This window comes from Tamandua tetradactyla, chromosome X (genome assembly GCF_023851605.1).
Source record: "Tamandua tetradactyla isolate mTamTet1 chromosome X, mTamTet1.pri, whole genome shotgun sequence".
Taxonomy (NCBI): Eukaryota; Metazoa; Chordata; class Mammalia; order Pilosa; family Myrmecophagidae; genus Tamandua; species Tamandua tetradactyla.
In genome coordinates, this window is record NC_135353.1 from 115,358,175 (window position 1) to 115,372,766 (window position 14,592).

The following is a 14,592-nucleotide window of genomic DNA, read 5'->3' on the forward strand; positions in this document are numbered from 1 at the left end:
TGGTACAAGAGGAAGCTCTGCAACAGGTCCAGGCTTCTGTGCATGCTTCTGTGACACTTCAGCCATACGATCCAACAGATCCAATGGTGCTGGAAGTTTCCTTGCCAAATAGAGATGCTTTCCAGAGCCTTTGGCAGGCCCTATAGGAGAATCACAATGCAGACCCTTAGGATTTTGGAGAAAAGCCTTACCATCTGCTGCAGATAACTACTCTCCTTTTGAGAAATAGTTTTTAGCCTGATACTGGACCTTAGTAGAGACTTAATGCTTAACCATGGGCTACCAAGTTACCGTGAGACCTGAGTTACCTATCATGAGTTGGGTGTTGTCTGACCTACCATGTCACAAAGTTGAGCATGCACTGCAGCATTCCATCATAAAATGGAAATGGTATATTAGAGATAGGGCTCGAGTAGGTCCTGAAGGCACAAGTGACATGAGGAAGTGGCCCCAATGCCTGTGACCCCCACTTCTGCCACATTGCCTTCTCTTTCCTAGTCAAGAGCTATGGTCTCTTGGGGAGTTCCTTACAGTCAATTGACCGAGGAAGAGAAAACTCAGGCCTGATTTACAGATGCTTATGCATGATATGCCAGCACTACCCAGAAGTGGTCAGTTTCAGCACTTCAGCTGCTTTCCTTAAAGGACAGTGGTGCAGGGAAATCCTCCCAGGGAGCACAACTTTGAGCAATGCACCTGGTTGTTCATCCTGCTTGGATGGAGAACTGGACAGAGGTGCATTTGTATACTGACTCATGAGCTCCTGCTAATGGTTTGGCTGGATGGTCAGGGACTTGAAAGGAGCATGATTGGAAAACTGGTGACAAAGATGTCTGGGAAAGATTTATGTGATTAGATCTTTATGACTGGGCAAAGAATATGAATATATTTGTGTCCCTTGTGAATGCTCACCAAAGGGTGTCTTCAGCAGAGGAACTATTAATTATCAAATGGATAAAATGACCCATTCTGTGGATGCAAGTCATTCAGTTTCTTCATCCCCTCCTGCCTTTGCCCAATGAGCTCATGAACAAAGTGGGCATGGTGGTAGGGATGGGGATTATTCATGGTCTCAGCAACATGGGCTTCCACTCACCAAGGCTGACCTGGCTACAGACGCTGCTGAGTGCCAAATCTGCCAGCAGCAGAGACCTACACTCAGTCCCTGAGTGCCAAATCTGCCAGCAGCAGAGACCTACACTCAGTCCCTGATATGGCAACATATGTGATCAGCCCATAGTGATCAGCCTACTACCAGGTGGCAGGTTGATTACATTGGACCTCTTCCATCATGGAAGTGGCAGCGATTTGTTCTAACTAGAATTAACACATACTCTGCATATGGGTTTACATTCCCTGCACTCAAGTCTTCTGCAAAAACTACCATACATGGGGGGGATGGGTTCTATGCGCGGGCAGAAACGCCTTAGCGCCGAGGACTCTCCGGGCAGACGGCTCCCGGTTTCGGTCCCAGCTCGCGGACGCGGGTGGCGGCGGGGGGGTGGGGGGGTGGGGGGGTGGGGGCGTTATGGCGGCGTGGCGGGGAAAGGGGGCGCCCCCGTTGGCGGGGCGCGATAGAGGCGCACTGAACCCGCGACGTCTCCTGGCAGGGTGTGCGCGCCCCTGCGATTATCGCCGCGCTAAATGAGATGCCCGAAGAGACCCAGACCCAAGACCAGCCCATGGAGGAGGAGGAGGTGGAGACGTTCGCCTTCCAGGCCGAGATCGCCCAGTTGATGTCTTTGATCATCAACACTTTCTATTCTAACAAAGAGATCTTTCTGAGGGAGCTTATCTCAAACTCGTCGAACGCTCTGGACAAAATCCGATATGAGAGCTTGACCGACCCCAGCAAGCTGGATTCCGGGAAGGAGCTGCACATCAATCTTATCCCCAACAAGCAAGACCGGACGCTCACCATCGTGGATACCGGCATCGGGATGACTAAGGCCGACCTGATCAACAATTTGGGCACCATCGCCAAGTCGGGCACCAAGGCGTTCATGGAGGCGCTGCAGGCTGGTGCCGATATCTCCATGATTGGCCAATTCGGCGTGGGTTTCTATTCTGCCTACCTGGTGGCGGAGAAGGTGACGGTTATCACCAAGCACAATGACGATGAACAGTATGCCTGGGAGTCATCGGCGGGAGGCTCCTTCACTGTTAGGACCGACACAGGTGAACCCATGGGTGGTGGAACAAAGGTTATTCTGCATCTGAAAGAAGACCAAACTGAGTATTTGGAGGAAAGAAGAATAAAGGAGATAGTGAAAAAACATTCTCAGTTTATTGGCTATCCAATTACTCTTTTTGTGGAGAAAGAACGTGATAAAGAAGTAAGTGATGATGAGGCTGAAGAAAAGGAAGAAAAAGAGGAAGAAAAAGAAGAAAAGGAGTCTGATGATAAGCCAGAAATAGAGGATGTTGGTTCTGATGATGAAGAAGAAGAAAAGAAGGATGGTGACAAAAAAAAGAAAAAGAAGATCAAGGAAAAATATATTGATCAAGAAGAACTTAACAAAACAAAACCCATCTGGACCAGAAATCCTGACGATATTACTAATGAAGAATATGGAGAATTCTATAAGAGCTTGACCAACGACTGGGAAGACCACTTGGCAGTGAAGCATTTTTCAGTTGAAGGACAGTTAGAATTCAGAGCCCTTCTCTTTGTCCCAAGACGTGCTCCTTTTGACCTGTTTGAAAACAGAAAGAAAAAGAACAACATTAAGTTGTATGTTCGCAGGGTTTTCATTATGGATAACTGTGAGGAGCTGATCCCTGAATATCTGAATTTCATTAGAGGTGTGGTGGACTCTGAGGATCTTCCTCTAAATATTTCTCGTGAAATGTTGCAACAAAGTAAAATTTTGAAAGTTATCAGAAAGAATTTGGTCAAAAAGTGCTTAGAGCTCTTCACTGAACTGGCAGAAGATAAAGAGAACTACAAGAAGTTTTATGAGCAGTTCTCTAAAAATATTAAGCTTGGAATACACGAAGACTCCCAAAATCGCAAGAAGCTTTCAGAGCTGTTAAGATACTACACATCTGCTTCTGGTGATGAGATGGTTTCTCTCAAGGACTACTGCACCAGAATGAAAGAAAACCAGAAACATATCTACTACATCACTGGTGAAACCAAGGATCAGGTCGCCAACTCTGCCTTTGTGGAACGTCTCCGGAAGCATGGCCTAGAAGTGATTTATATGATCGAGCCTATTGATGAGTACTGTGTCCAACAGCTGAAGGAATTTGAGGGGAAGACTTTAGTGTCTGTCACCAAAGAAGGTTTGGAACTCCCAGAAGATGAAGAAGAGAAAAAGAAACAGGAAGAGAAAAAAACAAAGTTTGAAAATCTCTGCAAAATCATGAAAGACATCTTGGAGAAAAAAGTCGAAAAGGTTGTAGTGTCAAACCGATTGGTCACATCTCCATGCTGCATTGTTACAAGCACATACGGCTGGACAGCAAATATGGAAAGAATCATGAAGGCTCAAGCCCTAAGGGACAACTCAACAATGGGTTACATGGCAGCAAAGAAACACCTGGAGATCAACCCTGACCATTCCATTATTGAAACCTTAAGGCAGAAAGCAGAGGCTGATAAGAATGATAAGTCTGTGAAGGATTTGGTCATCTTGCTTTATGAAACTGCACTCCTGTCTTCCGGCTTCAGTCTGGAAGACCCCCAGACACATGCCAATAGAATCTACAGGATGATTAAACTCGGCCTGGGTATTGATGAAGATGACCCTACTGCTGATGATAGCAGTACTGCTGTAACGGAAGAAATGCCACCTCTTGAGGGAGATGATGACACCTCACGCATGGAAGAAGTGGACTGAGCTTTCCCTACAGGATGTGTACACGTGCCCAATAGTTGCTCTTCATTCCCACCCATAATATATTTTCAAGGAATTTTTTGTTTATTTTTGTTAACATAAAAATCTGTATGGCATGACAACTACTTAAGGGGAAGATAAGATTTCTTTCTACTTTAAAGTGTGATACTGTGATACTTAGGCACTAAAGCAGAGCTAGTAGTTCTTTTCTTGTTTCATGTTGGCTTATTTTAACTGATTGAGGTAAGCGTTTATTGTAAGATGTATGTAACCTAATGTTAACTTTGTGGTCTCAAGTGTTTAGCAAGCGGATTCCTAGTAGACCAAATCTACCACGAAGTGTGTGTTCTGAGGCATATACCTTGATGTTTAAAAGAAGTCTTTAATGACTTGTTTCATCTTTGAGGATCTACCTTTTAAACCTTCCATCTCTTGTAGTTTACAACTCTGCATGTACTACTAGGCCTCTAGAAATTAGTATGTTAAACCAACTCAATGGGAGCAAATATCCATAGGGCTTGTTTTCCAAAGAAAAGTATTGTTTAGAGTAGCACAATTCTAAGACTGCCTATACTGTTGCAAAGCAAGGGAAACACTCATCCAGGCTTCTGAGTGGACATACAGTGCCCAAATCCTGTTCTGCTTAAGATGGTGGTAACACATACTGGTAAATAAAAAGAAAAGTTGTATGAAAAAAAAAAAAAAACTACCATACATGGACTTGCAGAATGCCTTAGCCACTGTCATGGTATTCCACACAGCATTGATTATTATCAAGGAACCCACTTCACAGCAAATGAAGTGCTGGAATGGGCACATGATCATAGAATTCTCTGGTCTTACCATGTTCCCCTTCATCCCGAGGTATCTGGGTTGATAGAACATTTATATGGCCTTTTGAAGACCCAATTATGGTGCCATCTAGGTGACAATACCTTACAGGGCTAAGGCAATGTTCTCCAGGAGGCTGTGTATGCACCACTCTATGGTGCTGTTTCTCTTATAGCCATGATTCATGCATCCAAGAATCAAGGGGTGGAAATTGGAGTTGCACCACTCAATATCATCCCTAGTGATCCATTAGGAAAATTTTTGCTTTCTGTCCCTGAAATCTTAAGGTCTGCTTGTCTATAGGTCTAAATTCCAAAAAGAGGAGTGCTCTTACAGAGAGACATAACAAAACAATGATTCCATTGAACTGGAAGTTTAGACTTCCACCATGCCATCGAATCAACAGGAATGAAAGGAGATTACTGTTATGTCTGGGGTGATTGATCCTGACTATCAAGGGAGAAATAGGACTGCAACTGCACAATGGAGGTAAGGAAGAGTTTTCCTGTAATGCAGAAGATCCCCTAGGACATCTCTTAATACTACCATGCCCTGTGATTAAAGTCAATGAAAAACTGCAACAGCCTAATTTAGGCAAGACTACCAATGGCCCAGAAACTCCAGGAATGAAGGTTTGAGTCACCCCAGCCAGCAAAGAACTTCAGCCAGCTGAAGTGCTTGATGAAGGTAAAGGGAACATGGAATGAGTAGTCAAAGAAGATAGTGATAAATATGAACTATGACCACATGACCAGTTACAGAAATTAGGACTCTGATTGTATGACTATTTTCTTACTGCTTTGTTATGAGTATGTTTGCATCTGTACATAAGCAAACACCTTGTTTTCTTCTTATCCTATGACATAAATTGTGCTGTTCATGTTACAGTATTTAAGTCATAGGATATGAAGATTAACAGTGGATTTTACCTAAGAACTTGCACCCTATTCTCGAGAGATGTAGTTTGTTTCTGGTTGTATGCAGGACAATTGAGTATTGTTAGGTGAAATATTTGTCTGCTATTGTGTCCTATTTGGAAATTAAGCATGTTTCAAGGTGAAATTTAACATGTTTCAAGTTGACAAAGGGTGGACTATGGTGGTTAGATTCTGGTATCAACTTGGCCAAGCGATGATGCCTAGTTGTCTGATCCAGTAAGCACTAGTCTGACCATTGCTGCAAGGATATTTCGTGGCTGGTTGATAAACCAGAAGGCTGGTGTATTAAATCACCAGTTAGCTGATTGCATCTGTGGCTAATTACATCTGTGACATATTGAGGTGCATCTCTCACAAACAAAATAACCCAATCAGCTAAAGACATTTTAAGGAAGAAGAGAGGACTTTTGGCTGCTTCTTCAGTCAGCAAGCCTCTCCTGTGGAGTTTGTCCAGACACTTCATCAGTGCTACCAGCTTCATAGCTTCCCTGTGGATCTTGGGCTCTTCCATTCCCATGGTTGTGTGAGACACCTTTATAAATTTCATATTTATGGATATCTCCTATTGGTTCTGTTTCTCTAGAAAACCATGACTAATACACCAGTATATAGAAAGGCTACTGATTTTGGGTGCCTATCTTGACACCTGCTAGTTTCCTGCACTCATTTGTTAGCCTTGGTAAATTTGCTGCAGATTTTTTGAGATTTTTGACACATAGTGTCATGCCATCTGAAAACACTGAGTTTTACCTCTTCTTTTCCAATTTAGATGCCTTTTATTTCTTCTTCTCACTTAATTGTTCTAGCTAGAACTTACAGCACAAGTTTCAATTACAATAGTGACTGTGGGCATCCTTGTTTTTTCCTTAGAGGAAAAGCTTTCAGTTTCCCAATTGAGGATGATGTTAGCTGTGCATTCTTCATATATTCCCTTTATCATGTTGAGGAAGTTCCCTTCTATTCCTATCCTTTGAAATGTTTTCATCAAGAAAATGTGTTGAATTTTCTCAAATGCCTTTTCCACATCATTTTGTATTTCTGCTTTGATTTATTGATGTTGTGTATTACATGAACTGATTTTCTTGTATGGGGTTGCCCTTGCATGCCTGTAATAAATCCCACTTGGTCGTTGTGTGTAATTCTTTGAATGTGCTGCTGGATTTGATTTGTGAGATTTTGTTGAGGATTTTATTCATCCATATTTATCAAAGACATTGTCTGCAGTTTTCTTGTAGTATTTTGCCTGGCTTTGGTATTAGGGTGATTCTGGCTTCCTAGAATGGGTTAGGTAGCTTTCCCTCTTTTTTCATTTTTTTTTTTTGAAGAATGTGAGCATAATTGGTACTAATTCTTTCTTGAATGCTTGGTTGAATTCCCATGTGAAGCATTTGGTCATGGACTTTTCTTTTCTGGGACTTTTTGATGACTGATTCAATCTCTTTACTTGTGATTCCTTTGTTGAAGTTGTCTACTTATTCTCAAGTCAATGTAGGCTATACAGGATTATCTAGGAAGTTATCCATTTTATCTATTTTTTTAGCATATAGTTGCTCATAGTGTCCTCTCATTATGTCCTTTATTTCTGTGGGCTCAGTACTTATGTACCCTCTCTCACTTTTAATTTTTTTATTTCCATCCTCTTTCTTTTTTTTTTTTTTGTCGGCCTCACTAAGGTATAAATCAATTTTATTGATTTCCCCAAAGATCCGCCTTCAGCTTTTCTTGATTCTCTCTATTGTTTTCATGTTCTCAATATCATTTGTTTCTGTTCTAATCTTTATTATTTCTTTCTTTGTGTTTGCTGTGGGGTGAGTTTGCTGTTCTTTCTCTAGTTCCTCCAGGTGAAAAATTAATTCCTCAATTTTTGTTCTCTCTTCCTTTTTAATATAAGCATTTAAGGTAATAAATTTCCATCTCAACACTGCCTTTGTTGCATCACATATGTATTGATATGTTGTGTTTTCATTCTCATTTGCCTCACGATATTTATTATTTCTCTTATAATTTCTTCCTTGGCTCGCTAGTTGTCTAAAAGTGTGTTGTTCTAGTCTCAATACATTTTAAAAGATTGAAATGATCCAAACCACTATCTCAGGTCATAATGGAATTAAGCTTGAAATAAATAACAGGCAGAGGGCCAGAAAATTCACAAATATGTAGAGGCTAAACAACACACTCTTAAACAGCCAGGGGGCCAAGGAAAAAATTACAAGAGAAACCAGTAAATATCTTGAGACAAATGAAAATGAAAGCACAATATCTCAAAATGTATGTGATGCAGCAAAGTTGTGCTGAGAGGTACATTTATGGCTTTAAATGCCTATATTAAAAAAGAAGAAAGTGGGAAAATTGAAGAATTAACTGTTCACCTATAAGAACTAGAGAAAGAACAGCAAACTAACCCAAAAGCAAACAAAAGGAAGGAAATACTAAAGAGAAGAAATAAATGAAATTGAGAATATGAAAACAATGGAGAAAATCAACAAAACCAGAAGTTGTTCTTTTGAGGAAATCAATAAAATTGATGAACTCTTAGCTAGGCTGAAAAAAAAATTTGTTGTTGTTTTACTTTGTAAGCTGCCGGAATGCAACATGCAAGAACTGGAACAGCTTTTAAAAGGGGAATTCATCAAGTTGCAAGTTTACAGTTCTAAGCCTATAAAAAAATGTCCAAACTAATGCATACAGGGAAAGATGCCTTGGCTCAAGAAGACAATGACATTCAGGGTTTCTCTCACATCTGGAAAGGTACATGGAGACTTCTACTAACTTTCTCTCCAGGCTTCTTCAACCTCTTTCCCCAGGGGTGTTTTCTTTCTGTATCAACAATGGTCTCTGGTTGTGTGGGCTCTGTTGGATTTGCATCTTTTTCACAAATGACTCCCTCTTAAAGGGCTCCAGTAAGCAACCCAACTTGAATAGATAGAAACACATCTTCATGGGAACAATAAAAAGATCCCACCCAGCAATATTAATTGAGGATTAAAGAACTTGGCTTTTCTGGGGTACACAACAGATTTAAACCAGCAAGTTGTTTAACCTCCATATATTTGTGAATTTTCCAACCTTCCACTGGTGGTTGATTTCCAACATCAATCCATTATGATTGGAGAAAGTGTTTTGTATAATTGCACTGTCTTTAAATTTATTGCGGCTTGCTTTGTGACCCAACATGTGGTCTATCCTGGAGAATGATCCATGAGCATTTGAGAAAAGTGTTTATGCTGCTATTTAGGCATGTAGTATTCTATATGTCTGTTAAGTCTAATTCATTTATCATACTATTCAACATCTCTGTTTCCTTATTAATCCTCTGTCTAGATGATCTATCCATTGATGAGAGAGGTGTATTGAAGTCTACAGCTACTTTTGTAGAGGTGTCCACTTCTTCCTTCAGTGTTGTCAGTGTGTGCCTCATGTATTTTGGGGCATTCTGGCTCTGCACATAAATATTTATGATTACTATGTCCTCTTGATGAATTGTATCTTTTATTAATATATGGTGTCCTTCTATGTCTGTCTCCTTTTTTTTTTGACTTTTATAAAAGGAATCTATTAAGTTACAAGTTTACAGTTCTAAAGTCATAAAAATGTTCAAACCAAGTCATCCAGGGAAAAATACCTTCACTCAAGAAAGGCTGATCTGGTAAAACCTGTGGCTGGCATCTGCCGGTCCTTTGGCATCTCATTTCAAACAGCTTCTCCAGGGGCCTTTTTTCTCTGCATCTCAAAACCTCTAGGTCTCTTGTTGACTCTAAAGCTTTTTCCAAAATGATTTCTTCTTAAATAAGTCCAGTAAGCAACCCCACCTTGGATATGTAAAGACACATCTCTATGGAAACTATCTAATCAAAAGGCCCCACCCACAACTGGGTGGGTTACATCTCCATGGAAACAACTTGATCAAAAAGATCTCACCCAACAACACTGAATCAGGATTAAAGAACATGGATTTTCTGGGGTAGGCAACAGCTTCAAACATATTACCTTCTTATTATTTATTTAAACTATATGAAGAACTTTAACCAAAATACTACTTTATAGGGGAAAGAATTATTTGTTTGGATACATTTATTTGCACTGTCTTCTGGATAATTTTCCTTTAATGCTTAATATGCTCTTTTTTTTCCAGTTTACTGTTCTGACAAGTATATTTAACATATCATTAAACATTATTTATAATTATTTAAATGAATGTCCATTATCTTATGCAAGATAAAATGCATTTTATTAAAATGCCACTAGTGTTTTTCCACATAATATGAACGTTTTGATTTCAAGGTAATTTTCTGTGCATTAGTATGTTTTACTTAAGCACCGTACTTTTGCCAAAAGAATTTGATCAAAATCATTTCACTGTTTTTTTATTGTATTACCAGGTAAATATATATCTAGTCATATTATGTCTTAAATTTTACTGTTTGTCGAAAGTTATATTTAAAATTGTGCCATTTTTACTCTTTAGTGTTTATCTAGAATTTTGAGAGGACTTTGAAGTTTGCAGTGAGAGGAAAGCATATTAGTGCATATGTGCACATACATACATACATACAACAACTACCACAAATAGAATTCTATCTACAGTCCAAAATGCAAGTATTCAATGATAGAGAAAATGACCTCTGAATTCCAAGGTGGAGTCCCATAAACAATCGAAGAAAAACTAATCTTGTAATATGGTGACAAGTGATGGTGTCACAAATAGCAGTAGCTGTCATATCCTTCAAGACAGAGATTAAAAGATTTCAAAAACTGACCAAAATACAAATTTCTTATTGTCTGTCCCTTGGTCAAGACCAAATGATTTCCAGAGCTCCCACCATTGAGGAGTAAAAGACTGACCATGAACAGAGTTTAATTTGACTTAGCTGAGAAACAGAATTGTTGAACAATATTCAATGAAGCAATTGCCATCCACGGTTGCTCACTGGAAAAGCAGTGAATGCAAAAGGGCTGTGAGTGGTATATGCAAATCATGTGACTCAGTGCACTCTCATCACACACACTCAAATGAACAGATATATAAAAAGAAGATAGACTGAATAACACCACTTAAATAACCATTTTAGAAGTCATAATCTTGGTTATTTTTTTTTGGTTTTTGACATGGGCAGGCTCCAGGAATCAAACCTGGGTCTCTGACATGGCAGGCAAGAATTCTGCTACTAAGCCTCCATTGCACCACCCTTAGTTACTTTTTGTGTTTGAAGGAAACATGAAGGATTTATTGATTGGTGGCAATATCAACTTTCTTGGAACTATGGAAAACAAATAAGTGTGTTTACTTTGGGTTAATTTATTGATATGTATGATCAATCTTTGTGGACTTTTCAGTATGAATTTTATATTTCATCCATGTCTCCTTTAATTGTTTTATATTTTAGGTCTAATTTGTCTGATATTAGTATAGCTAACCCTGCTCTTTTCTGGTTCCTTGTATGAAATATCCTTTTCCAGCCTTTAACTTTCAACCTATTTTTGTCCGTGGATCTAAAGGAATTTCTTATAGACAACATAAAGATAAATCCTGTTGTCATGGTTAGGGACACGTGTCAACTTGGCCAAGTTGTGGTACCTGTTTATCTGATTGGGCAAGCGCTGGCCTGTCTGTTGCAATGAGGACATTTCATAGGATTAGGTCATGATCATGTCAGCTGCATCCACAGCTGATTTCATTTGTAATCAGCCAAAGGGGAGTGTCTTCTGCAATTAGTGATGCTAAATCTAATCATGGGAAGCCTTTTAAGGAGGACTCAGAGAAGACAGGTTCCATTCCTGCTTTGGCTGGTGAGCCTCTCCTGTGGAGTTCATCCAGGCCATCCATCGGAGTCGTCGGCTTTGCAGCCTGCCCTGTGGATTTTGGACTCTGCGTTCCTACGGTCACGTGAGACACTTTTATAAATTTTATATTTGCAAGTGTTCCCTGTTGATTCTGTTTCTCTAGAGAACCCTAACTAATACATCTTGGTACCAGGAGTGGTTCTTAAGAAACAGAATCTTAAAAATGGGTTTTTATGAATGGTTTTCTACTCTGACTGGACTCAGAGACACTAAGGACTCTGATTCCCGTAAACAGAATGACACTCCCAATCCATGGAGTGGGTTGGCAAAGGAGATAGTCAAAATATCATCATTCGATTCTCCTAATGCTTCACCTGTATGAAGCCAGACTCTGGGGGATAATGTTTTTGACGCCTTTACAGAGTTTTGTAGAAATAAGAGTTATAGAGATGTTGGTTGGTTGTTGTTAGATACACTGTCTACATTAAGGGGTGAAAGGGATGGGCTTAAGGCTTCAAGTGAGAAGCTTAAGCACCGTCTGAAAGATGTAGACATTTCTATAAGTATCCTGAAGGAAAATCTTATTTCTTGTAACTGTAGACTTGAGATCTCTGAAAATCAGACTCAGAATCTTATTGTTAGAGTAGCAACTTTACAACGTAAACTGAAATCTCAGTTTTGCATGGTGTCTGCCGTTAAAGTGAGGACATTGATTGGAAAAGAGTGGGACCCTGAAAAATGGGATGGTGACATATGGATTGATAATGATGTTGGGGCGAGGTTGAAACCCTAGGCCCCATGCTGAGTCTTCTCTAGATAACCCTGTAGTAGTCTGTCCTGAGGACATAGCCACCCCACCTCCAGCCTGCCTTGAGGAATTGGCCACCCAACCTCCTCCTGAAGGGATTAGCCCTAGAGTGATTAATCCTGTTTCACCAGATGAAACTGCAAATGAAGGCCCTGAAGCAAATGGCTTGGAAGATAGTTCTAATTCTTTTCATGACCCACCCCCACCACCTCTCATTTCTTCTAGACCTATAACTAGACTAAAGTCCCAACAGGCCCCTAAAGGTGAGGTACAAAGTATCACACATGAGGAGGTACATTATACTCCAAAAGAACTGTGTGAGTTTTCCAATGTATATAGACAGACATCAGGGGAATATGTGTGGCAATGGATTTTAAGAGTGTGGGATAATGGTGGGAGGAATATAAGGCTGGATCAGGCTGAATTTATTGATATGGGCCCACTAAGCAGAGATTCTGCATTCAATGTTATAGCTCAAGTGGTTAGAAAAGGTGTTAACAGCTTGTTTGGGTGGTTGGTTGAAACGTGGATCAAAAGGTGGCCAACATTACCTGAGATTGAAATGCCAGAACTGCCCTGGTATAATGTAGATGAGGGGATCCAGAGGCTTAGAGAGATTGGAATGTTCAAGTGGATTTATCATGCAAAGCCTGCTCTTACACCCCAGGAATGTCCATAGGATGCACCTTTTACCAGAACAGTGAGAAATAAATTTGTGAGACTAGCACCATCATCCCTCAAGAGCTCTGTGGTTGCACTTCTCTGTAGGTCAGATATTACTGTAGGAACTGCTGTCACTGAGCTGGAATCCTTAAACACAATGGGGATGACAAGTTCCCGAGTTGGCAGAAGCCAGGTGGCAGCACTTAATCACCAAAGACAGGGTAGACGCGGCTATTATAATAGACAGAAAACTCAAAGGAGGCATCAAAATTATATGACACGCAGACTTCCGGAGAAGATGGCGGCTTGGTAAGACGCGCGGGTCTTAGCTCCTCCTCCAGAAAAGCAACTAAAGAAACAGAAACAATACGAAACAGCTCCTGGAGTCACGACAGAGACCAAAAAGACAGCGTACCCCATTCTGGAACAGCTGAACGGGCAGGGAAAATCTGCTGCGGTGACATACCCGAAGGGCGCGCGTTTTCCCGGCCGAGGTGGCTGGCGACTGGGGTCCCCTCCACGCACGTGGCTCCCCGGTCTGACTGGGAACATTGGATAGCGGGGCCCTCCCGTCATGCTTGGTGATTCGGGCCAGCTGGGCAATTAGGACCGGCACTCTCCCAGGCCGCGGCGGCCAGCGACTCGCGCCTCCACGCACGGTTTCCCGGGCCGACTGCCGTGCAGACAGATGAGCGCCACGAGCGCCACCTATTGGGCAGGAAAAGAAAAACAGAGCCCAGAGATTTCACAGAAAAACCTTTCAACAAGCTGGGTCCCACACCCAGGGAAATCTGATCAAATGCCCAGACACCAGCAGAAAATAATGGATGACGCTCGGAAAATTGAAGATATGGCCCAGTCAAAGGAACAAACCAATAGTTCAAATGAGATACAGGAGCTGAGACAACTAATGCTGAATATACGAACAGAAATGGAAAAACTCTTCAAAAACCAAATCAATAAATTGAGGGAGGACATGAAGAAGACATGGGCTGAACAAAAAGAAGAAATAGAAAATCTGAAAAAACAAATCACAGAACTTATGGGAGTGAAGGACAAAGAAGAAAAAATGGAAAAAACAATGGATACCTACAATGGTAGATCTAAAGAGACAGAAGCTACAATTAGTGAACTGGAGGATGGAACATCTGAATCCCAAAAAGAAACAGAAACTATAGGGAAAAGAATGGAAAAACTTGAGCAGGGGATCAGGGAACTGAATGACAATATGAAGCGCACAAATATACGTGTTGTGGGTGTCCCAGAAGGAGAAGAGAAGGGAAAAGGAGGAGAAAAACTAATGGAAGAAATTATCACTGAAAATTTCCCAACTCTTATGAAAGACCTACATTTGCAGATCCAAGAAGTGCAGCGCACCCCAAAGAGAATAGACCCAAATAGGCGTTCTCCAAGACACTTACTAGTTAGAATGTCAGAGGTCAAAGAGAAAGAGAGGATCTTGAAAGCAGCAAGAGAAAAACAATCTGTCACATACAAGGGAAACCCAATAAGACTATGTGTAGATTTCTCAGCAGAAACCATGGAAGCTAGAAGACAGTGGGATGATATATTTAAATTACTAAAAGAGAAAAACTGCCAACCAAGACTCCTATATCCAGCAAAATTGTCCTTCAAAAATGAAGGAGAAATTAAAACATTTATAGACAAAAAGTCACTGAGAGAATTTGTGACCCAGAGACCAGCTCTGCAAGAAATACTAAAGGGAGCA

At 40.7% G+C, this 14,592-nt stretch overlaps 1 pseudogene; it reads left to right on the top strand.

The window, feature by feature from the left end:
- Positions 1–1,634: 1,634 nt before the first annotated feature.
- Positions 1,635–4,046, top strand: LOC143670868 (heat shock protein HSP 90-alpha pseudogene; annotated as a pseudogene).
- Positions 4,047–14,592: the final 10,546 nt, after the last annotated feature.